Raw genomic sequence first — 20,552 nt, forward strand, 5'->3', positions numbered from 1 at the left:
ATCAGGAAAATATAACATATATATTTTTCATTTTATCGTTACTTTTTTATAGGGTTTTTTCTAAATTCTGGAGGTCAATAGCTGTAGTGTATTAGGTACGTATTTATTTGAAATACATTTATGGCACAATAAAAACTAATTGTTAGTGTTTGTTTAATATCATATTGTAATGGTTTGCATAGGCTTTCATCAACATAAACAATATATACCCATTAAGAGTGTCCTTTGTCATCATAACTATTTATTTTTTCTTGAAGCCTCTTCAAAGCTTACATGCACAATATAAAGTACATTGTTAATAACGTGGACCCATAGGCATACCTAGAGTATTTGGCATCTGGGGCGGATCCAGTATGTGCCACCCTCACACACACACACACACTAACACTTTAAAAATATGTTCTATCGTTAGGCAAAACATTGACAGTGGTTCAGCATAACTGTTATCATATACTGAGGAAAACATTGACGGTGGTACAGCATAACTGTTATGATTATATACTGAGGCAAACATTGACGGTGGTATAGGATAACTGTTACCATTATATACTTAGGCAAACATTCACGGGGGTACAGCATAACACCTATCACCATATACTGAGACACGCACTGACGGTGGTACAGCATAACACCTATCACTATATACTGAGGCAGACACTGACGGTGGCACAGCATAACTGTTATCATTATATACTGAGGCAGACATTGCCGGTGGTACAGCATATTCCCTACCACTATACATTGAGCCAGACATTGACAATAATGCAGCATAACCCCTATCACTATATACTAAGCCAAACATTGATGTAGTGTAGCCCTATAACTTCAGGGTCTGGCTTACTATATATGGATGCACCAAAATGAAAATTCTGGACTGAAACCGAAAATTCAACATTCACTTGTTCAAAACTGAAAATGAGACCCCTCCCACCTTTAAAAAAAAACAAACAAAAAACCCCACACTTTTATTGAAAATAACGCACCAAAATTGGACAAAAAAATTAAATAACAATATGAATATACATATATATACATATGATTGTTAATAGCAATCACAATCTTATCATTCCCAGGCATACCCAGGTTCTAGCATGTACTGGTTGCCTGGGCATGATAGGAGTGTGATTGCTTTTAGCAATCATATATATAAATTAATATTGTTATTAATTTTGTTCTGTCCAATTTTTTTGCTTTACTTACTTTTAATAAAAGTGTGGTTAACACACCAAAATTGGACAAACAAAATCGCCAACAATATTTTATATATATATATACATTCACAAACATTAATTCACTCATTCATATACTCATACTCAGCAGGATCGGAGGTCTGCATTAACAGACCTCCCACTCCATTGATCTCCCCAAACGAGCCTGCTCCTTTTAGCGGCAGACATTACTGTCGTTAACATGTCAAAAAATGTTTGTTATCTCACCTTCCCAGCAGAATCTGATGCCAGACTCCCATTATTAGAAATCGTGTCATCCATGACTCCATTTGGAGTGAAAAGTATTAAATCATTTTTTGGTGGAGATCCGCCCAAGCAAACCTTATATTGATGTTGCTGTGAACAAAAATTATACTGTTTCAACTCATTAATTTCTTGTGTATACTTATGCCACTTTAAAACAGTATATATAATGAGAGTAATAAGAAATACAGTGGAGATCACACAAATTGATATAATCAGATAAACATTTGCATCTGAAAATTCTTCTTCTTTTTCATAGTGATTTTTTCTTTCTACAGGTATATCCTCGATTGAATTCACCAGTAAGATGGTAAGTGTCACCATTGATGACATCTGTGGTTCACCATGATCTTTTACTAAAATGGACAATCTATATTCATCATCATCTGATTCCATGAGAGAACGAATCACAGTGACTTCCCCACTCAGTTGTCCAATAGCAAATGGGACATTTTTGGCAGGATTCATAAAGTCATAAGATACCCAAGCATTGTACCCCGAGTCTTCATCAATTGCTTTAATTTTAGTGACCAGATCACCTGCTTTAGCTGATTTCTGAACAATCTCTGTGACTTTAGCCTCACCAGTCAAATATGGAGTGATAAGAGCTGGGACGTTGTCATTAACATCTTCAATAAAAATGTGCAAAGTCAGATTGCTACTTAGTGGAGGTAATCCAGCATCTGTTGCTTTTATCTGACACTGAAAATGTTTTGCCTGCTCATGATCAAATGAAAGTAAAGAAATAACTTTTCCATTCTCTGGGTTGACAGAAATGTATGAAGATACAGGAATCCCATAAAATTTGCTGTCAATAAGTGAGTATGTGATAAAGGAATTTTGGCTGATATCTGAATCCGTGGCTGATGCGGTATAGACATGAGAGCCTGGAGGGTTATTTTCCTTCACTGAAATTGACTCAGATATTTTCTGAAAAGTTGGAGGGTTGTCGTTCACATCACTTATATCTACCTTAATTGATTTACTTACTGAAAGAGGTGGCAAGCCTTCATCTACTGCTGTTATTTCAATATGATATTCTGAAACATTTTCTCGATCTAAAGGTCCATCCACTATCAGTGAGAAGTATTCACTTAGGGTTAATGTTATTTTAAAGGGAATATTTTTAGAAATGTAGCAGTTCACCTTCCCATTCAGTCCTGAATCTTTATCTTGAACACTGATGACAGCAACAATGGATCCTTCTGTTATATATTCTGGAACAGGGAGACTGAGTGATGTAACTGTTAGCTCAGGGGTGTTGTCGTTAACATCTAAAATGTTAACAATGACTTTGCAGTGTCCAGCCATGGCATAGTGACCATTATCCAAAGCATCAATCTCAATTTCATACATGTTTTTCTTTTCAAAGTCTACTTCTCCAATAACATAAATAATTCCTGTATACTGTTCAATGCTAAATACTGTTGTAATTTGTTGTGAAACTAGTTTATTAAAGGCATAAAGTATTTTACCATTATCACCTTCATCTGGATCTGTTGCGTTCAGTTTGGTGACAATAGTTCCTTTAAGAGCATTTTCTAGCAAATTGACTGTGTAAAATGACTGCTCAAACACTGGAGTGTTATCATTTACATCTTGTACTGTAATTAGAAGTTGAGTTGTGGCACTTAATCTTGGCTTACCCCCATCAAATGCAGTAAGGGTTAGATTCTGAAAAGGCATTTCTTCTCTGTCAAGCATTTTTTTCAAAACTAGTTGGACAGATTTGCTTTTCTGTGTATATGTTTGAACATCTAATACAAAATGATCATTTAGACTCAGTTCATAGTTTGTGATTGAATTTGTGCCAACATCAGCATCTACAGCACCCTCTAGTGGAAATCGAGATCCAAGCACCCTTGATTCTGCTATGGTTAATCTGAATTCATTTTGTGAGAAAACTGGATAATTATCATTTATATCTTCAATCTCTACATCTACATGATGAATCTGCACAGGACTCTCTACTATGACCTCTAGCTGCTTTAAACAAATGCTGATCTCTGGACAAAGCTCTTCCCTGTCTATGATCTTATTGACAAATAATATTCCATTTTTAAGATTTACCTGGAAATAATCTGTGCCATCCTTAGATACAATCCTTAATCTTCTGGAATTTATGTCATTGATCTGCAGTCCAAGATCCTGGGCAATTCTCCCAACAAATGTGCCATGCTTTGATTCCTCCGGTACCATATAATGGAGCTGACTCAGAATAACATTCACAGCCATTTGTAACATGATGACAACTAGCCTAATTTTTAATGAGAAATGATTGTTTTGCAGATACATTTCTCTAATTTTGTAGTATTGGTAGTAAAAAATGTATCTAGTAAAGGAAATTAACAGAACCTGTGATCCCTGAAAAAAATGCTTGCACAAAATGCCAGCTATTGAAATGATAATTTTTTTTGTCAAGTTTTCTAATAGTTAGGCAATTGTGACATCAAGTGGCAAGACACAGAATTGCAACAAGAGCAATATTTCTTATTAAGACATTTTACAATAAAAACATATTATTTTGGACAGGAAAACAAGCAACTAAATCCTGTAAGTATATAATATTGTGAATATTATGTAGACCCATGTCCTTGTATAATTCATGCTTTTACTGTGCTATTATTACTTTATGAATTTGTTATTTATATGCACCAATCTATTTTACAAGGTTTATTGTCTCTTCATTTTACTTATTTTGTATTTATTATTTGATAAAAAGGTAATGTAAGGTAAAGCTGGATCTCCAATATTTGGTGTATAAATTAAAATGTTACTTCCTGAAAATGTTTTACCTGGATTTGTATGGTGACTTTTGTTGCAAAATAAGCATAAATTATATTATTATTATTCTGTTAATTATTCTGTGATTCTGACGTATTTATTGAAGGACAGGAAATTATAACAATAATATGTGTAAAATTCTCTATGCTAAAAAGATTTGTTGAGCTGGTACCTTACAGTTGTACTACTTGTGCAGTAGAATTTTGCCAATGCTTTATAAGGTCCAGTCCATTTGTCCAAAATTTGTTTGTATGGAGAAAGCATACTTCATAGTATTTTTTTAAAAATGACTTTGTCTTTAATTTGTTACATTAAATCTATCCAGCAGTCACAATGAAAAACTAAGAATCGAACAAAAAATGTATTGAATAGACAAAAAGTGCCAACAGGGATAATTCCCTTACAAAGGCATTTGTCTACCTCAAAAAAATGTTTCTATGTTGCATTCTTGTTAGTTTTGGGGGACATGGAACTGACTGAACCAGAAGTGACTTAAATGTAATTACCTTTCAAAACCAGGTAATAATACGTTTCTGGAAATAAGTTTCTGTTCCAGTGTAGGTATAAATGACCATAAGAAGGACTAGGGTAAAGAAAAAAGGGGGGGAATCATGTTTAAAGCAATGACGGCCAATGTCTAAACTGGCCTTGACTAAATTATTGCTAAAAAACAATCCTTGGTACATGAACATAAGAAATGTATAGGTTCTGTTAAAATGTATCAATACCAACTTAATATAGTCTTTCCTATGACCTTATGCTTTCTTTTAATCAGCTAATGTTCAATATCTCTTCCTGTTCACTAGAAAAATAAAGTAATATAACAAATAAAAAAAAAAGGTAACAAAAGTTTGATTGGCACGTCATGGCATTAAATAAGCTTAGAGTGCTTAGATCGCTTTCTTTGCTTAAACTTTGTATCTGTAATGCCTCTATGTCGAGACATTCAGCAACAAAGAGAATTGCAGCAGGGGTCTCTTGTGGCCCCTCCCCTGACGTCAACGTCCGCCACATATAATATGGCAATGAACGACTGATTTAAAAGAGCTTAGAAGGGGAACAATTATTGCTTTCTAAGCTTCAATGTTGTTAAAGAAATACCTTGCTAGCAAGGTATTCAGTAATACTGAAAACCCACCCAAGGACACAAGTGCGACTGCGAGAGAATTTACCTCTCGCAAGATGGCGGTGCCCATTCAAAATTTTCCAAGAGGGTCTCTCTAGACTCTCCTGAGAACTCTGAGCTCCCCCTGCAGGTTGAATACAACTACTACCTTTGACAATTCAAGTCAATGGAAGTCAGCTTTATAATTACAATGTGATTACTAAAAATTAAGAAAATGGAAAAAAATACAATTGTTAATAAAAAAAAATTAGTTAACACCAGATAATTATATAGATATAAAACATACGGCGTTGGCTAAACTTGAAAATATATTCTTAGTTGTTGATTTTAATGTCTGCAAAGAAATCTGAAAAGGGTGAAAATAAGTCACAGTCACCTGTATTCCTTTCTTTTATATTCATATATATTTCCCTTAGTGTTTTATAGGACTATTTGCCTTGAAATTTGTTTCATAGCTCCTCCCAATCCTGGTCACGTGACCTCATACTCTATTTTAATTGATCAATAATTGATCAAGGTGGTGCAGTAGACATTGCATATCCAGATTTCAGTAAGGCTTTTGACTCTGCCCCACATAGAAGACTAAAGGGATTTAGGGGTAATTATTTCAGAGGAATTAAAGGTAGGCAGACAATGCAATAAAGTAGCTGGAAATGCTAGCAGAATACTTGGTTCTATAGGGAGAGGTATTAGCAATAGAAAAGAGGTGCTAGAAAGAGAGTGCTTATCCTGTTGTACAGAGCACTGGCGAGACCTCACTTGGAATATTGTGTACAGTATTGGAGAACGTATCTCCAGAACATCATAGATACTTTGGAGAGAATTCAAGGAGCCTTCCTATATAATTGGTTCATGGTTGCAGGATACTTACCAGAGGGAATATGATAGAAACATTTAAATACATAAAATGAATCAACACAACAAGGGAGGAGAGTATTTAAAAGAACAAAAACTATCACAACAAGAGGACATAGTCTTAAATTGGAGGGGCAAAGGTTTAAATGTAATATCAGGAAACATTACTTTATTGAGAGGGTGGTAGATGCATGGAATAGCCTTCAAGCTGAGGTGGTAGATGTGGAGTTTAAGCATGCATGGGGCAGGTATAAGGCTATCCTAGATATAAGATAATACCAGAGACTGAGGAAAGCATTCAGAAATTGAAAAGACTGGGTGGGCCAAATGGTTCTTTGTTTCTGTGACATTATAAAGAATCCATCTCCCCCTGAGTTATGTTGTTTCAGTTCAAAGTCTGCTAACCTACCAAAAAGTTGGTTTCATCTTTTCTCGTGCATCTTGTCACACAGTTGATCAAAACAGAAAAGGGAGATAGGGGACAACCTTGTCTATTTTTTTTAACAAGCAGCTGTGCACAGGAGTAGGGCATTGACCTGTATGTAAACTGAAAGGTTTGTGCAAAGGGCCCACTAATGCTTGCATATGGGGCCCTAATGACAAATTTCAAATGAAGAGCACCCTAAAAAGTGGTTTCTATGCATGAGTTGATAAATGTAAGGATGGGATGCATGTGGTTTATATTAGTTAGTGTGTAGTTATATGAGATTGATGCTTTTGATGGTGTCCCTAGCTCAGAGGCGTATATAGGGTATGGCAGCCATGGCACGTGCCATGGGCGCCATCTCAAGGGGGGCGCCGGTGAGCGGCTTTTAAATGCCGCTCACCAGCATTTTTTTTTATTTTTTTTTGATGCGGAGGAGAGAGAGGGGCGCCTAGCAACCGCTCGGCGCCCCTCATTCTCCTCCACGAGCCCTCTACCCCGTCCCGGTGCCGGCATTTCATGCAGAGCGCCGCAATATGCCGGCATATTGCGGCGCTCTGCATGAAATACCGGCACCAGCGAGCGGCTTTTAAACACTGATGCGGAGGAGAGACAGGGGCGCCTAGCAACCGCTCGGCGCCCCTCGTTCTCCCCCGCATCAAAAAAAAAGAAGACAGCGTTTAAAAGCCGCTCGCTGGTGCCCGCTGCTTCACTGCTGGGCGCCGAAATATGACGTCATATTACGGCGCTCAGCAGTGAAGCAGCGGTGCAGGAAGACAGAAGCATCGTCCTCCCGTCGCTGGACTTCAAGGTGAGAGAGAAGGGGGGGGGAGAGGGGTTAAAAAGTGATGAGGGAGGGAGTTAAAAAGTGATGAGGAAGGGAGGGAGTTAAAAAGTGATGAGGGAGGGAGGGAGTTAAAAAGTGATGAGGAAGGGAGGGAGTTAAAAAGTGATGAGAGAGTTAAAAAGTGATGAGGGAGGGAGGGGGTTAAAAAGTGATGAAGGAGGGGGTTAAAAAGTGATGAGGGAGGGGGGTTAAAAAGTGATGAGGGAGGGGGGTTAAAAAGTGATGAGGGAGGGAGGGGGTTAAAAAGTGATGAGGGAGGGAGGGAGGGGGTTAAAAAGTGATAAGGGAGAGGGGGTAGATATAAGTAAAGAGTGTGCATTAATGTGTGGATGCATTGAGTGAATGAGGGAGAGCATGAGTTAATGTGTGGATGAGTTGTCTGAATTAAAGTGTGAATTAGTGAGTGACTGTAAAAGTGTTTTTGTATCATAGATGTATAATTGTGGAAGGGCAAAGATGGCACTAGCAGGAGGTTTGAGCCTTGGGGACCAAGATGGCACAGGCAGGGTGTATATGGGACAAAGATGGCACTGGCCGGACTGTTTGGGGACAAAGTTGACTTGTGCTGGGCTATTTGGCGACAAAGATTGCAAATTTTATGTGTGTAATCTGGGCGCTGGTCAGGTTCTATGTGGGCAGTGTGGACGCCAGGGCTGGCTTTGGGGTGCAACCTGTGATCTATGCCTGTAATTTAGGGGGTTTTAAATATACCTTTAATGCCGTGTTTTTATGTGAATTCCAATTGATCGTTACCTGCAAAGCTGGGTTTTTGTGTTATTCTGTAGATCCATATCTGCTATGCTATGTTTCCATACATTATTTATGTGTACCTGCAAATACATGGTTAATTTGTCTTATTCAGTGGATCTATACCTGCGATGCTACGTTTCATATATTATTATTGAATACCTGCAAATACAGGACTTGTATGTCTGATTCTGTTTATTTGATATATACCTTCAGTGCTGAGATCACAAGTGAATTTCAATTGATCTGGGTTTGTGTGTTGATCTATACCCACTATCGGCAGCAGGGACTAATATATATATATATATATATATATATATATATATATATATATATATATATAGGCAGCAGGGGATAGTAAATGGGTTTTAGATATTTGGACAGGGGCGCAATTTCAGTGCTTGCCATAGGCGCTATTTTCAGTAGATACGCCTCTGCCCTAGCTTCTATGCCAGAGTGAAATTCTACCTGATCCATGGATTATCATCCAAAATGCATAGATTACTCTACAGCTGCTGCACTGTTCAATATTTCTATCTGGATAAGAGAAGAAGACTATGATTGTCTCTAGTTTCTCTACGGTTTTTCCCTGGCCGTCTACAATTGAGCAACATTGCAAAAATGGTTGTCAATCTAGCCATAAAGTCAATGCAAATAACTTTTTCACAGGTTTTGCTACTTCTCTATATATTCTTTTTAGACTGGAACATACCATGAATCATTGTCAAACACAGAGCCACATTTATGTTGCAGAAGCCATGACTTGCAAATGGGCAAATTGTATGGTCAAAATAGTTGAAGCATATATATGGGTGAAGCTACCAATGTGAACCTTTCCATTTGTCTCCTCTAAATTAATGGAGCTATATGCAAAGGAAAAGTAAGCAAAAATCATTTAATGCCTCTAACATATATTAAATTTTTAATAAGATCATGTTTATCATAATGGTGTTGTAATGGTGATTACAACAAAGCAAAAGGCATTTATTTTGGTGGCATTAAGGTTATCTATTACTTCTGCTTGATGGCTTTTACTTTTATTCACGCCTTATGCCTATACCAGTTGTACCATTTGTAACCTCTAGAGCCTTCACAGGAATTTTATTCCACTTTCTCACCACAGTCACCATTAATTAGATAATATTAACTCACTGCTGAAAAGTTGCACTTTCCATCTTGTAGGAAACAGCTCCTTGTCAAATGTGAATTCCTACTGATGTATACATTTTGAAGTATAGGTCAGTTGAACAGTAATGAGGTCAATAATGGGTCACTATGCATGAAATAACCCTGTGTGCAGTGTGACACCAGTAAGCAAAAACACATTTTTGCTGCCTACTTATGTTATACACAAATAGCATATTATATTATGTTATATTCCTTATAATACTCTAGTACAGAAAACACAGTTCATACAATATATGGCTCCAAAATATACCCAATTATAATACAGTTTTCAGTATATGTTCGTTTAAGCTCATTTATGTGTTTAAAACTGATTTATATGTTTATTTGTATATGTAGCTCACCTTCCCAGCAGCATCTAATGCCAAGCTTCCATTGTTAGAAACTGTGTCATCCACTGATGATTGGGGATAGTTTGGAGTAAAGATTATTAAATCATTTTTGGGTGGAGCTCCACTTAGACAAACTTTATACTGACGTTGTTGAGAGTAAGTCCAGCTTCCTGCTATGCTTGGACAAACATTATTCTGTTTTAGTTCATTCATTTCTTGTGTCCACGCATGCCACCTCAAAACAGTATACACAACAAGTGTTAAAAGAAATACAGTGGAGATTGCGCAAATAGACATAATCAGATATATGTTGACATCTTTAAATTCTTCATTTTTTCTGTCGAAATTCTTCTTTTCAACTGGTAAATCCTGCTGAGACTCTACCAGTAATATGACAAGAGTTACTATCAATGACATTTCTGGATCACCATGATCTTTTACTTCAATGGACAGTCTGTGTTCATCACTGTCTGATTCCACGAGGGGACGAATGACAATGATTTCCCCAGTTAGATGACCAACACCAAATGGTATATTTTGGGCAGGATTCTTAAACGCATAAGTAAGCCAAGCATTGTAACCAGAGTCTGCATCAATGGCTTTAACCTTTGTCACCAAATGCCCATGTTTAGCATTTCTTGAAATCATCTCTGTAAGTCTGTTTTCACTATTGAAAAATGGAATATTGAGAGCTGGGGCATTATCATTAATATCCTCAATGAAAATGTGCAAAGTCATATTGCTACTCAGTGGAGGTAATCCGGCATCAGTTGCTTTTATTTGACATTGAAAATGTGCCATTTGCTCATGATCAAATGATAGTAAAGTAAAAATCTTCCCATTCTCTGGGTTTATGGATATATAAGTAGATATGGGGATTCCATCCACTTTGTTTTCAATGAGTGAGTATGTGATGAAAGCATTCTGGTTGATATCGAAATCATAGGCTGATACAGTGTAGATATGAGAGCCTGGAGGGTTGTTTTCCTTAACAGAAACTGTCTCAGGAATTGGTGAAAAAGTTGGAGGGTTGTCATTCACATCACTTATTTTAACCTTGATTGTCTTTTTCACAGAAATAGCAGGGGATCCTTCATCTGTAGCCACTATGTCAATGTCATACTCTGAAACGGTTTCCCGATCTAAAGGTCCATCCACAATCAGTGAGAAATATCCCCTTATTGTTGATGCTATTTTGAATGGGACATTTTTGGAAATGTCACAATTCACCTTCCCATTCAATCCAGAATCTCTGTCTTGAACAGTAATAACGGCAACTACTGATCCTAGTGATGAATCCTCAGGGACTGGGACATTGAATGATGTCACTGCCATCTCTGGTGGATTATCATTTACATCCACAATATTAACTATGACCTTGCAGTGCCCTGCAAGTGCATTAGGACCTTTGTCAATAGCATCAACTTCAATTTCATACAAACTTTTACTTTCAAAGTCTACGTCTCCTATAACTCTAATAATTCCCGTATGATGCTCTATACTAAATATTGATGTCACTTGATCTGAAACCACATCATTAAATGCGTAAAATATTTCACCATTATCGCCTTCATCTGGATCTGTTGCATTCAGCTTGATAACAATGGTGTCCTTGAGAGCATTTTCTAGCAAACTAACCGTGTAAAATGACTGATCAAACACTGGAGCATTATCATTGACATCTAGCACTGTAATAAGGAGCTCTGTTGTGCCACTTAATTTTGGCTTACCACCATCATAGGCAGTAAGGATGACATTATGGGCATTAATATGTTCTCTGTCTAGTGCCTTTTTTAACACAAGATGCAGGGATTTGCTTTTCTGTGTGTAGGTTTGGACATCCAAAGTAAAATATTCATTTGAACTCAGTTCATAGTTTGTGATAGAATTTGTTCCAACATCAGCATCCACAGCGCCCTCTATTGGAAAATAGTATCCAGGTTGCCTCACCTCTGAAATATTTATCTTAAATTCTTTTGATGAGAAAACTGGATAATTATCATTTATATCTTCAATCTCTACATCAACATGATGAATCTGCACAGGGTTATCTATTATGATCTCTAGCTGCACAATACAAATGCTGGTCTGCGGACAAAGCTCTTCTCTATCTATCAGGTTATTGACAAATAATATTCCATTTTGCAGGTTTACCTGGAAATAGTCTGTGCCATCCTTAGAGACAATTCTTAATCTTCTGGAATTAATGTCATTGATCTGCATCCCAAGATCCTGAGAAATTCTTCCAACAAATGTTCCGTGTTTGGAATTCTCCGGCACCATATAATGGAGCTGACTCAGGATAACATCAGCAGCCATTTGGATTATGAAGACTACAAGCAGCCTGCTTTGTAATGTGAAATTTTTGTATCGAAGACACATTTCAAAAGCTCCCAAGTATTTCTGGGTTAAATATAATCTTCAAATCTTAAAGAAAAATCTTCCATCACCAATATGCTTTTGAACAAGACCAAGTAAATTAATAGAATTACTTACTACTGTCCTGATTTTAAAAAATGAGGCAACAGTGACACCAAGTGACTCAATAGCAAAATACAAGAATATTCTTTTTTAAAGGTAAAATATTTTTTTTCTTTTACTCATTTTGTTTATGCAATTACATTGTTACTATTTTAATTAACTTCATATTTAATATTTATTTTTTATGTTTCATAATGTGTTTCATATTTGATAAATTAGTGATAAATCAATCCAGCGCGTGTTGTTAATCTTTGATATTCATAATATATAATTTTTTAGATTTGTTCTTATACAATTTACATATTTTAATGCATTTGTATAGTAACTGCAATAACCTTAGCGAACATGTTACATTTTATAATACAAAGATATATATATCTGTGTAGTCAACATTTTTGTGAACTTTTTGTTTTGGAGAATATTGGGAGTCTTAACATTTTCTAAACCACATAGAGATTTGAGTCATTTTCTTATTTATCACATATCTAACTCCCTCTTTGTTTTAAATGTATTCTTTTTTTTGTCTGGTGCCCGTAAATTCATCATATGTCTTAATTAGAAATGACAGTCTTTCCTTTTTTACAATGGCCTACATTTACACCACACTTGTTTGTTTTTAAAGTCTAATTGTCACGTTACAATGGTTATTGGAGACACCGCAGCCAGACAGGACCCAAGGGAACAGTAAGTATAAACAAACCAAGGTCAGGATTCTGGAGGACAGGATAAATGGTAAACTCGCCGAGGTCAGGATGCCAGAAGATAACGTAGTCAAGAACAAGCCAAAGGTCAAACAGGAAAATCAGGAATGTATACACGCAGTCCCTGGAACTAGCACAAGGCATAGAAGACCATCAGAAGGCAAGGCATCTTCGGTCTGAAGGGTTTATATAGGGATCTGCAAAGGAAGTTCTCATCTCCCGCCAAAAATTTCATGACATCCCTTCCTGTGTCAGGAATCGCGACCATCATGAGTGTGGCGTAATCTCCCTTCATGAAGTCCTGTAGTTTGGGAATTTGCCACTAGAAGCGGATTTCCGAAGTGGTCTCCCTCTCCTCCGTGGCGGCTGCTGCTGAGGTGGCCGTGCGGTGGAGGGGGTCTCTCTCTCCTCCGTGGCAGTTGCTGCTGAGGTGGCCGTGCGGTGGAGGGGGTCTCTCTCTCCTCCATGACGTGGCCGTGCAGTGGAAGGGGGTCTCCCTCTCCTTCACCTCCGTGGCGGCTACTGCCGCGGCGTGTGAACAGGGGGCAGGTGAGTAACACTAATGGGCAATATTTTAAGGAATTCTATGGCGAATAAACACTGATCATGTGTAAATCAGTAATATATTGTGTCAGTTCTATATATTCTTGAATTTTTCTAATAACATACTCATATGTTTGAATATTATTCTGTTTTGCTTATATGTATGCAAATTTCACTTCCAGAGGAAGAAAAGTTGCCTTTTTAATGGGAGCCAACGTTAGAAGCCTTTTAATTATGCTTTTGCCACAGTTAGTGATATTATGGAACTGATGCCATTCTTGTATGTTATTATCAAACTAATTATACTTTTAAGGTTGATTCATACTGGTGTTTGTGGTTGTTAATTTTTTGGGCATATAAAACATTTTGGTTTTTATGGTAAGCACCAAAATCTTCAAGCATTGCTTCAAAATTGGTAAGCACCAATCTTCAAGCATCCTAAACGTCAGTGCAGAAATTACAACATAACTCCTGAAAGATGCGCACAAAGGAAAAATAAAATATCAAACAAAAAGCTTTAAGATATTAATACTGCATTAAAAATTATAATTAAACTGATATCTAAAATTCTAAATTGTACCAATTATATAATGTGTAAATAAAACAAAACTGTTCTAAACAGATGAAACAGACTTGCCATGTTACTGTTCAGTTGATGCATATTAAAACAAGTAATACTTATAAGAAGTGTGAACAAGTTTATACCTTGCTTAGATCTTAAAAATAGGCAATCTGACTAAGCCACGGCGTCGAGTGTAATGAAGGAGATCATTATCCACATGCTTCATAATGTATGTTTAAATGTAATATCCCTTTAATTTGCTATTATCCTATCAAATCAGTATTAGTATTCTATTCTTTGGTGCATACATTTCAACTATATGAAACACCAAATACTACTTTAAAAGGCCAAAAATATTTATCTCACCTTCCCAGCAGAATCTGTTGTCAAGCTGCCATTATTAGAAATCGTGTCATCCAATGATGATTGGGGATAATTTGGAGTAAAGAGTATTAAATCATTTTTGGCTGGCGCTCCGGTTAAACAAATCTTATATTGACGTTGTTGTGAGTAAGTCCAACTTCCAGCTATGCTTGGACAAACATTATGTTGTTTCAGGTCATTAATTTCTTGTGTATACTTATGCCATCTCAAAACTGTATACACAATAAGAGTAATAAGAAATATAGTGGAGATCAAGCAAATAGACATAATCAGATAAATATTGGCATCTGAAAAATCATTCTCTTTCCTTTTATGATGTTTTGTCTCGACTGGTAAATCTTCTCCAGATTCAACAAGTAAGATGACTAAAGTCACAGTTGATGAAATCTCTGGGTCTCCATGATCTTTCACTATGATGGATAACCTGTGTTCATCGCTATCTGATTCCATGAGGGGACGAATGAGAGTAATTTCCCCAGTTTGATGTCCAACACTAAATGGGATGTTTTGAGGAGGATCCTTAAACTCATAGGAAAGCCACGCGTTGTAACCGGTGTCTGCATCAACTGCTTTAATTTTTGTCACCAAATGACCTTCGGCAGCAGATCTTGAAACCATCTCTGTCAGTCTATATTCGCTACTTAAATATGGAGTGATAAGAGATGGAGCATTGTCATTAACATCGTCAATAAAAACATGTAAAGTCAGGTTGCTACTCAGTGGAAGTAATCCGGCATCAATCGCTTTTATTCGACACTGAAAATGGGCCATTTGTTCATGATCAAATGATAATAAAGCAAAGACTTTTCCATTCTCTGGGTTTACGGATATATAAGAAGATACAGGAATCCCATCAATGCTGCTGTCAATAAGTGAGTATGTGATGAAGGAGTTTTGGTTAATATCTGAATCAGCAGCCAACGCAGTGTAGATATGAGAGCCTGGAGGGTTGTTTTCCTTAACAGAAATTGTCTCCGAAATTTGTGGAAAAGTTGGAGGGTTGTCATTCACATCGCTTATTTCTATCTTGATTGACTTTTTCACAGAAAGAGCAGGGGATCCTTCATCTGTAGCCACTATGTCAATGTCATACTCTGAAACAATTTCCCGATCTAATGGTCCATCCACTACCAGTGAAAAATATTCCCTTAGTGTTGATGTTATTTTAAAGGGGACATTTTTGGAGATGTCACAATTCACCTTCCCATTCAATCCAGAATCTCTGTCATGAACACTGATGACAGCAACAACTGAACCTAGTGACACATCCTCAGGAACTGGGGCATTAAGTGATGTCACTGCCATTTCTGGTGGATTGTCATTTACGTCTACTACGTTGACTATGACCTTGCAGTGTCCAGTCAGGGCACTAGCACCTCTGTCGGTAGCATCAACTTCAATTTCATAAACATTTTTTCTTTCAAAATCAACATCACCTATAACTCGGATAATCCCTGTATTTTGTTCTATGCTAAAGACTGATGTAATATATTGTGAAGCTACTTTATTGAATGTGTAAAAAATTTCACCATTTTCACCTTCATCTAAATCTATTGCATTGAGCGTTGTGACAACAGTTCCATTAAGAGAATTCTCTAACAAACTAACTGTGTAAAATGGCTGGTCAAACAATGGGACATTATCATTGATATCCTGCACTATAATATAGAGTTGAGTTGTGCCACTTAATTTTGGTTTACCGCGATCAAATGCAGTAAGCGTTAGATTGTGAAGAGGGATTTGTTCTCTGTCTAGTGCTTTTTTTAAGACAAGCTGGACAGATTTGGTTTTCTGGGTATATGTTTGAACATCTAATGTAAAATATTCACTGGAACTCAGTTCATAGTTGGTGATAGAATTTGATCCAATATCAGCATCCACAGCACCCTCTAGTGGAAAGTGGGATCCTGGCAGCCTCACCTCTGATATAAACAGTTTAAATTCTTTTGATGAGAAAACTGGATAATTATCATTTATATCTTCAATCTCTACATCAACATGATGAATCTGCACAGGCTTATCCACTATGATCTCTAGCTGCACAATACAAATGCTGGTCTCTGGACAAAGCTTTTCTCTGTCTATCAGCTTATTGACAAATAATATTCCATTTTGTAGATTTACCTGGAAATAGTCTGTGCCATCCTTAGAGACAATTCTTAATCTTCTGGAATTAATGTCATTGATATGCATCCCAAGATCCTGAGCAATTCTTCCAACAAATGTTCCATGTTTTGATTCTTCCGGCACCATATAATGAAGCTGACTCAGGATAACATCAACAGCCATTTGTACTATGAAGAGAAGCAGCCTGGCTCTTGATGAGAAAATACTGTTCTTCAAACACATTTCTACAGCTGAAAATATTGTTGGATTTTTAATGCTCTTTAAATCATTACAAAAATATTTCTTCTTTTACCTCTATTCTATTCTCTTTTTAAAAAAACCCACAGACCCCAAGATCTGATGTAATAATGGAATTGCAGGATTCCTCTTGCAAAAAAAGTGATACAACAGTGACACCTAGTGACTAAAAGGAGAGTTACAATAAAATTCTGGATCTTAAAAAGGTGAAATAGGGATGTTATTTTCCCAGTATGCATATGAAACTTAATATTTGTTGAAAATTGGAGAGAAATAATATAGATGTTTGATGGGGCATCAGCATTTTTGTGCCAGTTTAATACATACATTATGCTAAATTAGTGTGAATTTAGTGTGTAAAACAGTGGTATACTCAGTACTGTCCACACACACACACATATATATATATATATATATATATATATATATATATATATATATATATATATATAACACACACAACAGAATATGTTAACCTTATGTTATCAAGGTTATAGTTATGTAATTTATTGCATTAACAGCTGAGTAGATTTCTCAACATACGCTTATTAAAAAAACCCACCTAAAATGTAATTGAAAATATATCACTATTTTTCATGAGAACTTTTAAGTATATATAGGTCAATTATGAGGCACAAGTAAGAAGTAAGGACAACTATTACCCTATATGCAATAATGTAACAAAACACACCTGCATATGTTTGGTTATACCCCTCTTTGAGAACAATATAACAAAAAATGTATTGTTAACATCTTTAGTACCTCTATTGTGACTTTTTGTAGACATAACACAATAATAAAATTCTAGAAATTCCCATGAAGCAAAATTACATTATACAGTTTGAGCAAATATGTTTCACAATGTTTTGTTTTCAATGCATTTATAGCTTTGCTATTCTAAATCTGCTTAGAATCTGTCAGAAGAATCAACAGGACTAGCAAGTTCTTGAATCATTCTCTCAAGGTAAGTGATGTCTGATCATATCTTCAGACCTTTTGTTCACCGTTTCACACTTTCTCCAAAATTTAAGTATTGATATGATCATTCAGCCTTTCCATTATTGTATATTTGATACCTCCACAGCATATCAAATAAGCAGAACAGCTCCTTGGAACATTACACATTTCTGAAGAAGCATTTGTAAGAAAGTACATTTAGTAGGTTACCTATGGCTCAAAATTCAAAATATAATAATGCCTTTTTTCAGGGGCTCAAGACATAGTGACATAATCATAAACAAAATTATAATAATTAATAATTGGTTGCAAATCATTTGGAGTGAATGGATACATGAAGTCTGGAACCCATGGACATCACCAAATTCTGGATTTCCTCCCTAGTGATGCTTTGCCAAGCCTTTGTACATGGATCTTTCTTCAATTTTGTCTTCAGCAAGTGAAATGCATTTTTAATTGAGCTGAGATCAGATAACTGACTTTACCATTGAAGAATAGTCTACTTATTTGCCTTGAAACATTCCTTGGTTGCCTTTACAGTATGTTTTTGGGTCATTGTTTATCTGTACTGTGAATATCTAACATCAGTTAGATTTGGCTGAATCTGAGCTGATAGCCCCTATGCACATCAGTCATATCCCCAAGAAACATTAACCTAGTTAATTAACCTAGTTCCATTGGCAGCCAAACATGCTCATGCCATAACACTGCCTCCGCCATTTTTCACAGTTTATGTCATATGCTTCGAATGATGAGCTGTGCGTTCCCTTCTCCGTACTCTTCTCATTCCTATCATTCTGGTATAGGTCGATCTTAGTTTTATATTTTCAAAGAATATTGTTCTAGTAGGTAGATATTGTATGTGTTTTCTGGCAAAGTCTGCTCTGCCCTTCCCATTCTTGAGGCTTACCAATGGTATTCACCTTGTGGTAAAACCCTCTGTTTTTACTTTGATGACTTGTAATTTTGATTGCAGACTTTGATTGTATTCTTGATACAGCTAGATGATGTGATTGATTTTTGTGATTATGTGATCATTCACTATTGATTCCCCCGTTGTTCATGCCTTTTGTTGTGGATGAGTTCACCCGCGCTTTCTTTCTTTTTTAGTACCAAATTGTTGAGTTAGCCATTCGTAATGTTTCTACTAGGGGTTTTGGTTGTTTCAGCCTAATGATGCTTTACTCCATTGTCTGATCTTTGGGCCTCACATTGAGAGCTCACAGCAACAGATTTCAAATGCAAAGCCCACATTTGGAATCACCCTTACAAAAAAAATACTGCAGTTTTTCTGAAGTAATACTGCAGTTTTTTGGACAGGAAAAAATTGCAATACTGCACTTTTACTGCAGTATTACTGCACATTTACTGCAGTTGTACTGCATTTGTACTTCACTGTACTGCAGTTGTACTGCAGTTATTTTTGTACGGAAGTACAAATGCAATAAAGCTGCAGTACTTTGAAGTACAACTGTAGGTTTGCAGTATATAAAAAAAAGTGCAGTAAATGTGCAGTAATACTGCAGTAAAAGTGCAGTAAATATGCAATAATACTGCAGTAAAAGTGCAGTATTGCAGTTTTTTCATGTCCAAAAAACTGCAGTATTACTTCAGAAAAAACTGCAGTAATTTTTCATAAGGGCAATTCCAGGCTTTTTAACTGCTTAATTGTTTACGAAATAATTCTCAGTCAATTGTACAATTACCTGTGATCTCTTGAAAAGAGGAGGAATGCATATAACAAGTAGTATTCCTTTAATAAGTGCATTCTTTTCATCTAACCACTATATTGAGTCTATCCAACTGATTTCATAAATATCCCAGTCATGTTTTTTATTAGGCCAGTCAGGTGTTATAAAAATGTCATAATGCATTATTTTATTGTTGTGACTGATTCATGCTGACAAACTATGTTCATCAATTACCTCATAGAGATAAAAAAAAATGAAACGTAAAGTGATATTGTCATCCTGCCATGTGAAAGATCATATCCCATATTTCTTAAAATATTCATGTTGCCCACAGGCGGTCCAGCCTGATCTTGGTTCTAGCCCTCCAGCATATGACCCTACATCCAACCCATCCCACCCTGCCTCTTCCCACCTCTAGCCCCACACCCCAAAAAGGTCTCCCAATGTTTTGGGAGTATGCCAATATATATATATATATAAGAACTTGAAAAAGACCTCATTGTGAGGTCAAAACATTGTTTCTGTCTTCCTCTAATAAATCTGCCTGAGCTGGAGCCCTTGAGTGCCCGGAACCTTTATTTATTTTGATCTACTGGGGAGCTGGCCCTTCCTGGCACAGTTAAGCACCTGAGTTCCTTTGGAGTGTGCAGATTCCTCATTCTGGTTATTAACTATAAATTAAGCCTACGGCACACTACACTACTTATGACATATCTGAAACTTCTTTTTTTTGGTGAAATGATTTTACATAAAGATATATCACATGAGAAATCTATAGTTATGAATTACCAAAACGCATATTAAAGTGATTAGCTTTCAGAAAATACATTTATCTTATTTCTACTATGCAGCCAATGTCCCACTTGACCATCCTTTTTTGTATAAATAAAGTAAAACTATAAGAGTGCATTTGTATTCATGAACTTAATCATTTTGAACTTCCTAACAGGTTTTGCCATGTATTAAATATCCACACACAAGTTCAGCATGCATTGTTTGGATGATGATAGATTTTTTTTTTCTTTTGCAAGCATCTGCAATTAAACCATATTTTTCTCAATTCATAGATCCTAAAACATGAATAAAAAATATTTTTT

The 20,552-nt window shown here is 36.3% G+C and overlaps 3 pseudogenes; all 3 read right to left on the reverse strand.

Moving 5' to 3' along the window:
* Positions 1 to 1,427: 1,427 nt before the first annotated feature.
* On the reverse strand, positions 1,428 to 3,767 carry LOC149287368 (protocadherin alpha-8 pseudogene; annotated as a pseudogene).
* A 5,996-nt stretch (positions 3,768 to 9,763) lies between these two features.
* LOC149287369 (protocadherin alpha-6 pseudogene) lies at positions 9,764 to 12,091 on the reverse strand (annotated as a pseudogene).
* A 2,325-nt stretch (positions 12,092 to 14,416) lies between these two features.
* Positions 14,417 to 16,732, reverse strand: LOC149287370 (protocadherin alpha-6 pseudogene; annotated as a pseudogene).
* Positions 16,733 to 20,552: the final 3,820 nt, after the last annotated feature.

The sequence above is a fragment of the Sceloporus occidentalis genome, unplaced genomic scaffold (genome assembly GCF_023333645.1).
Source record: "Sceloporus occidentalis isolate IW3139 unplaced genomic scaffold, rSceOcc1.0.p SCAF_62, whole genome shotgun sequence".
NCBI classification, from domain to species: domain Eukaryota; kingdom Metazoa; phylum Chordata; class Lepidosauria; order Squamata; family Phrynosomatidae; genus Sceloporus; species Sceloporus occidentalis.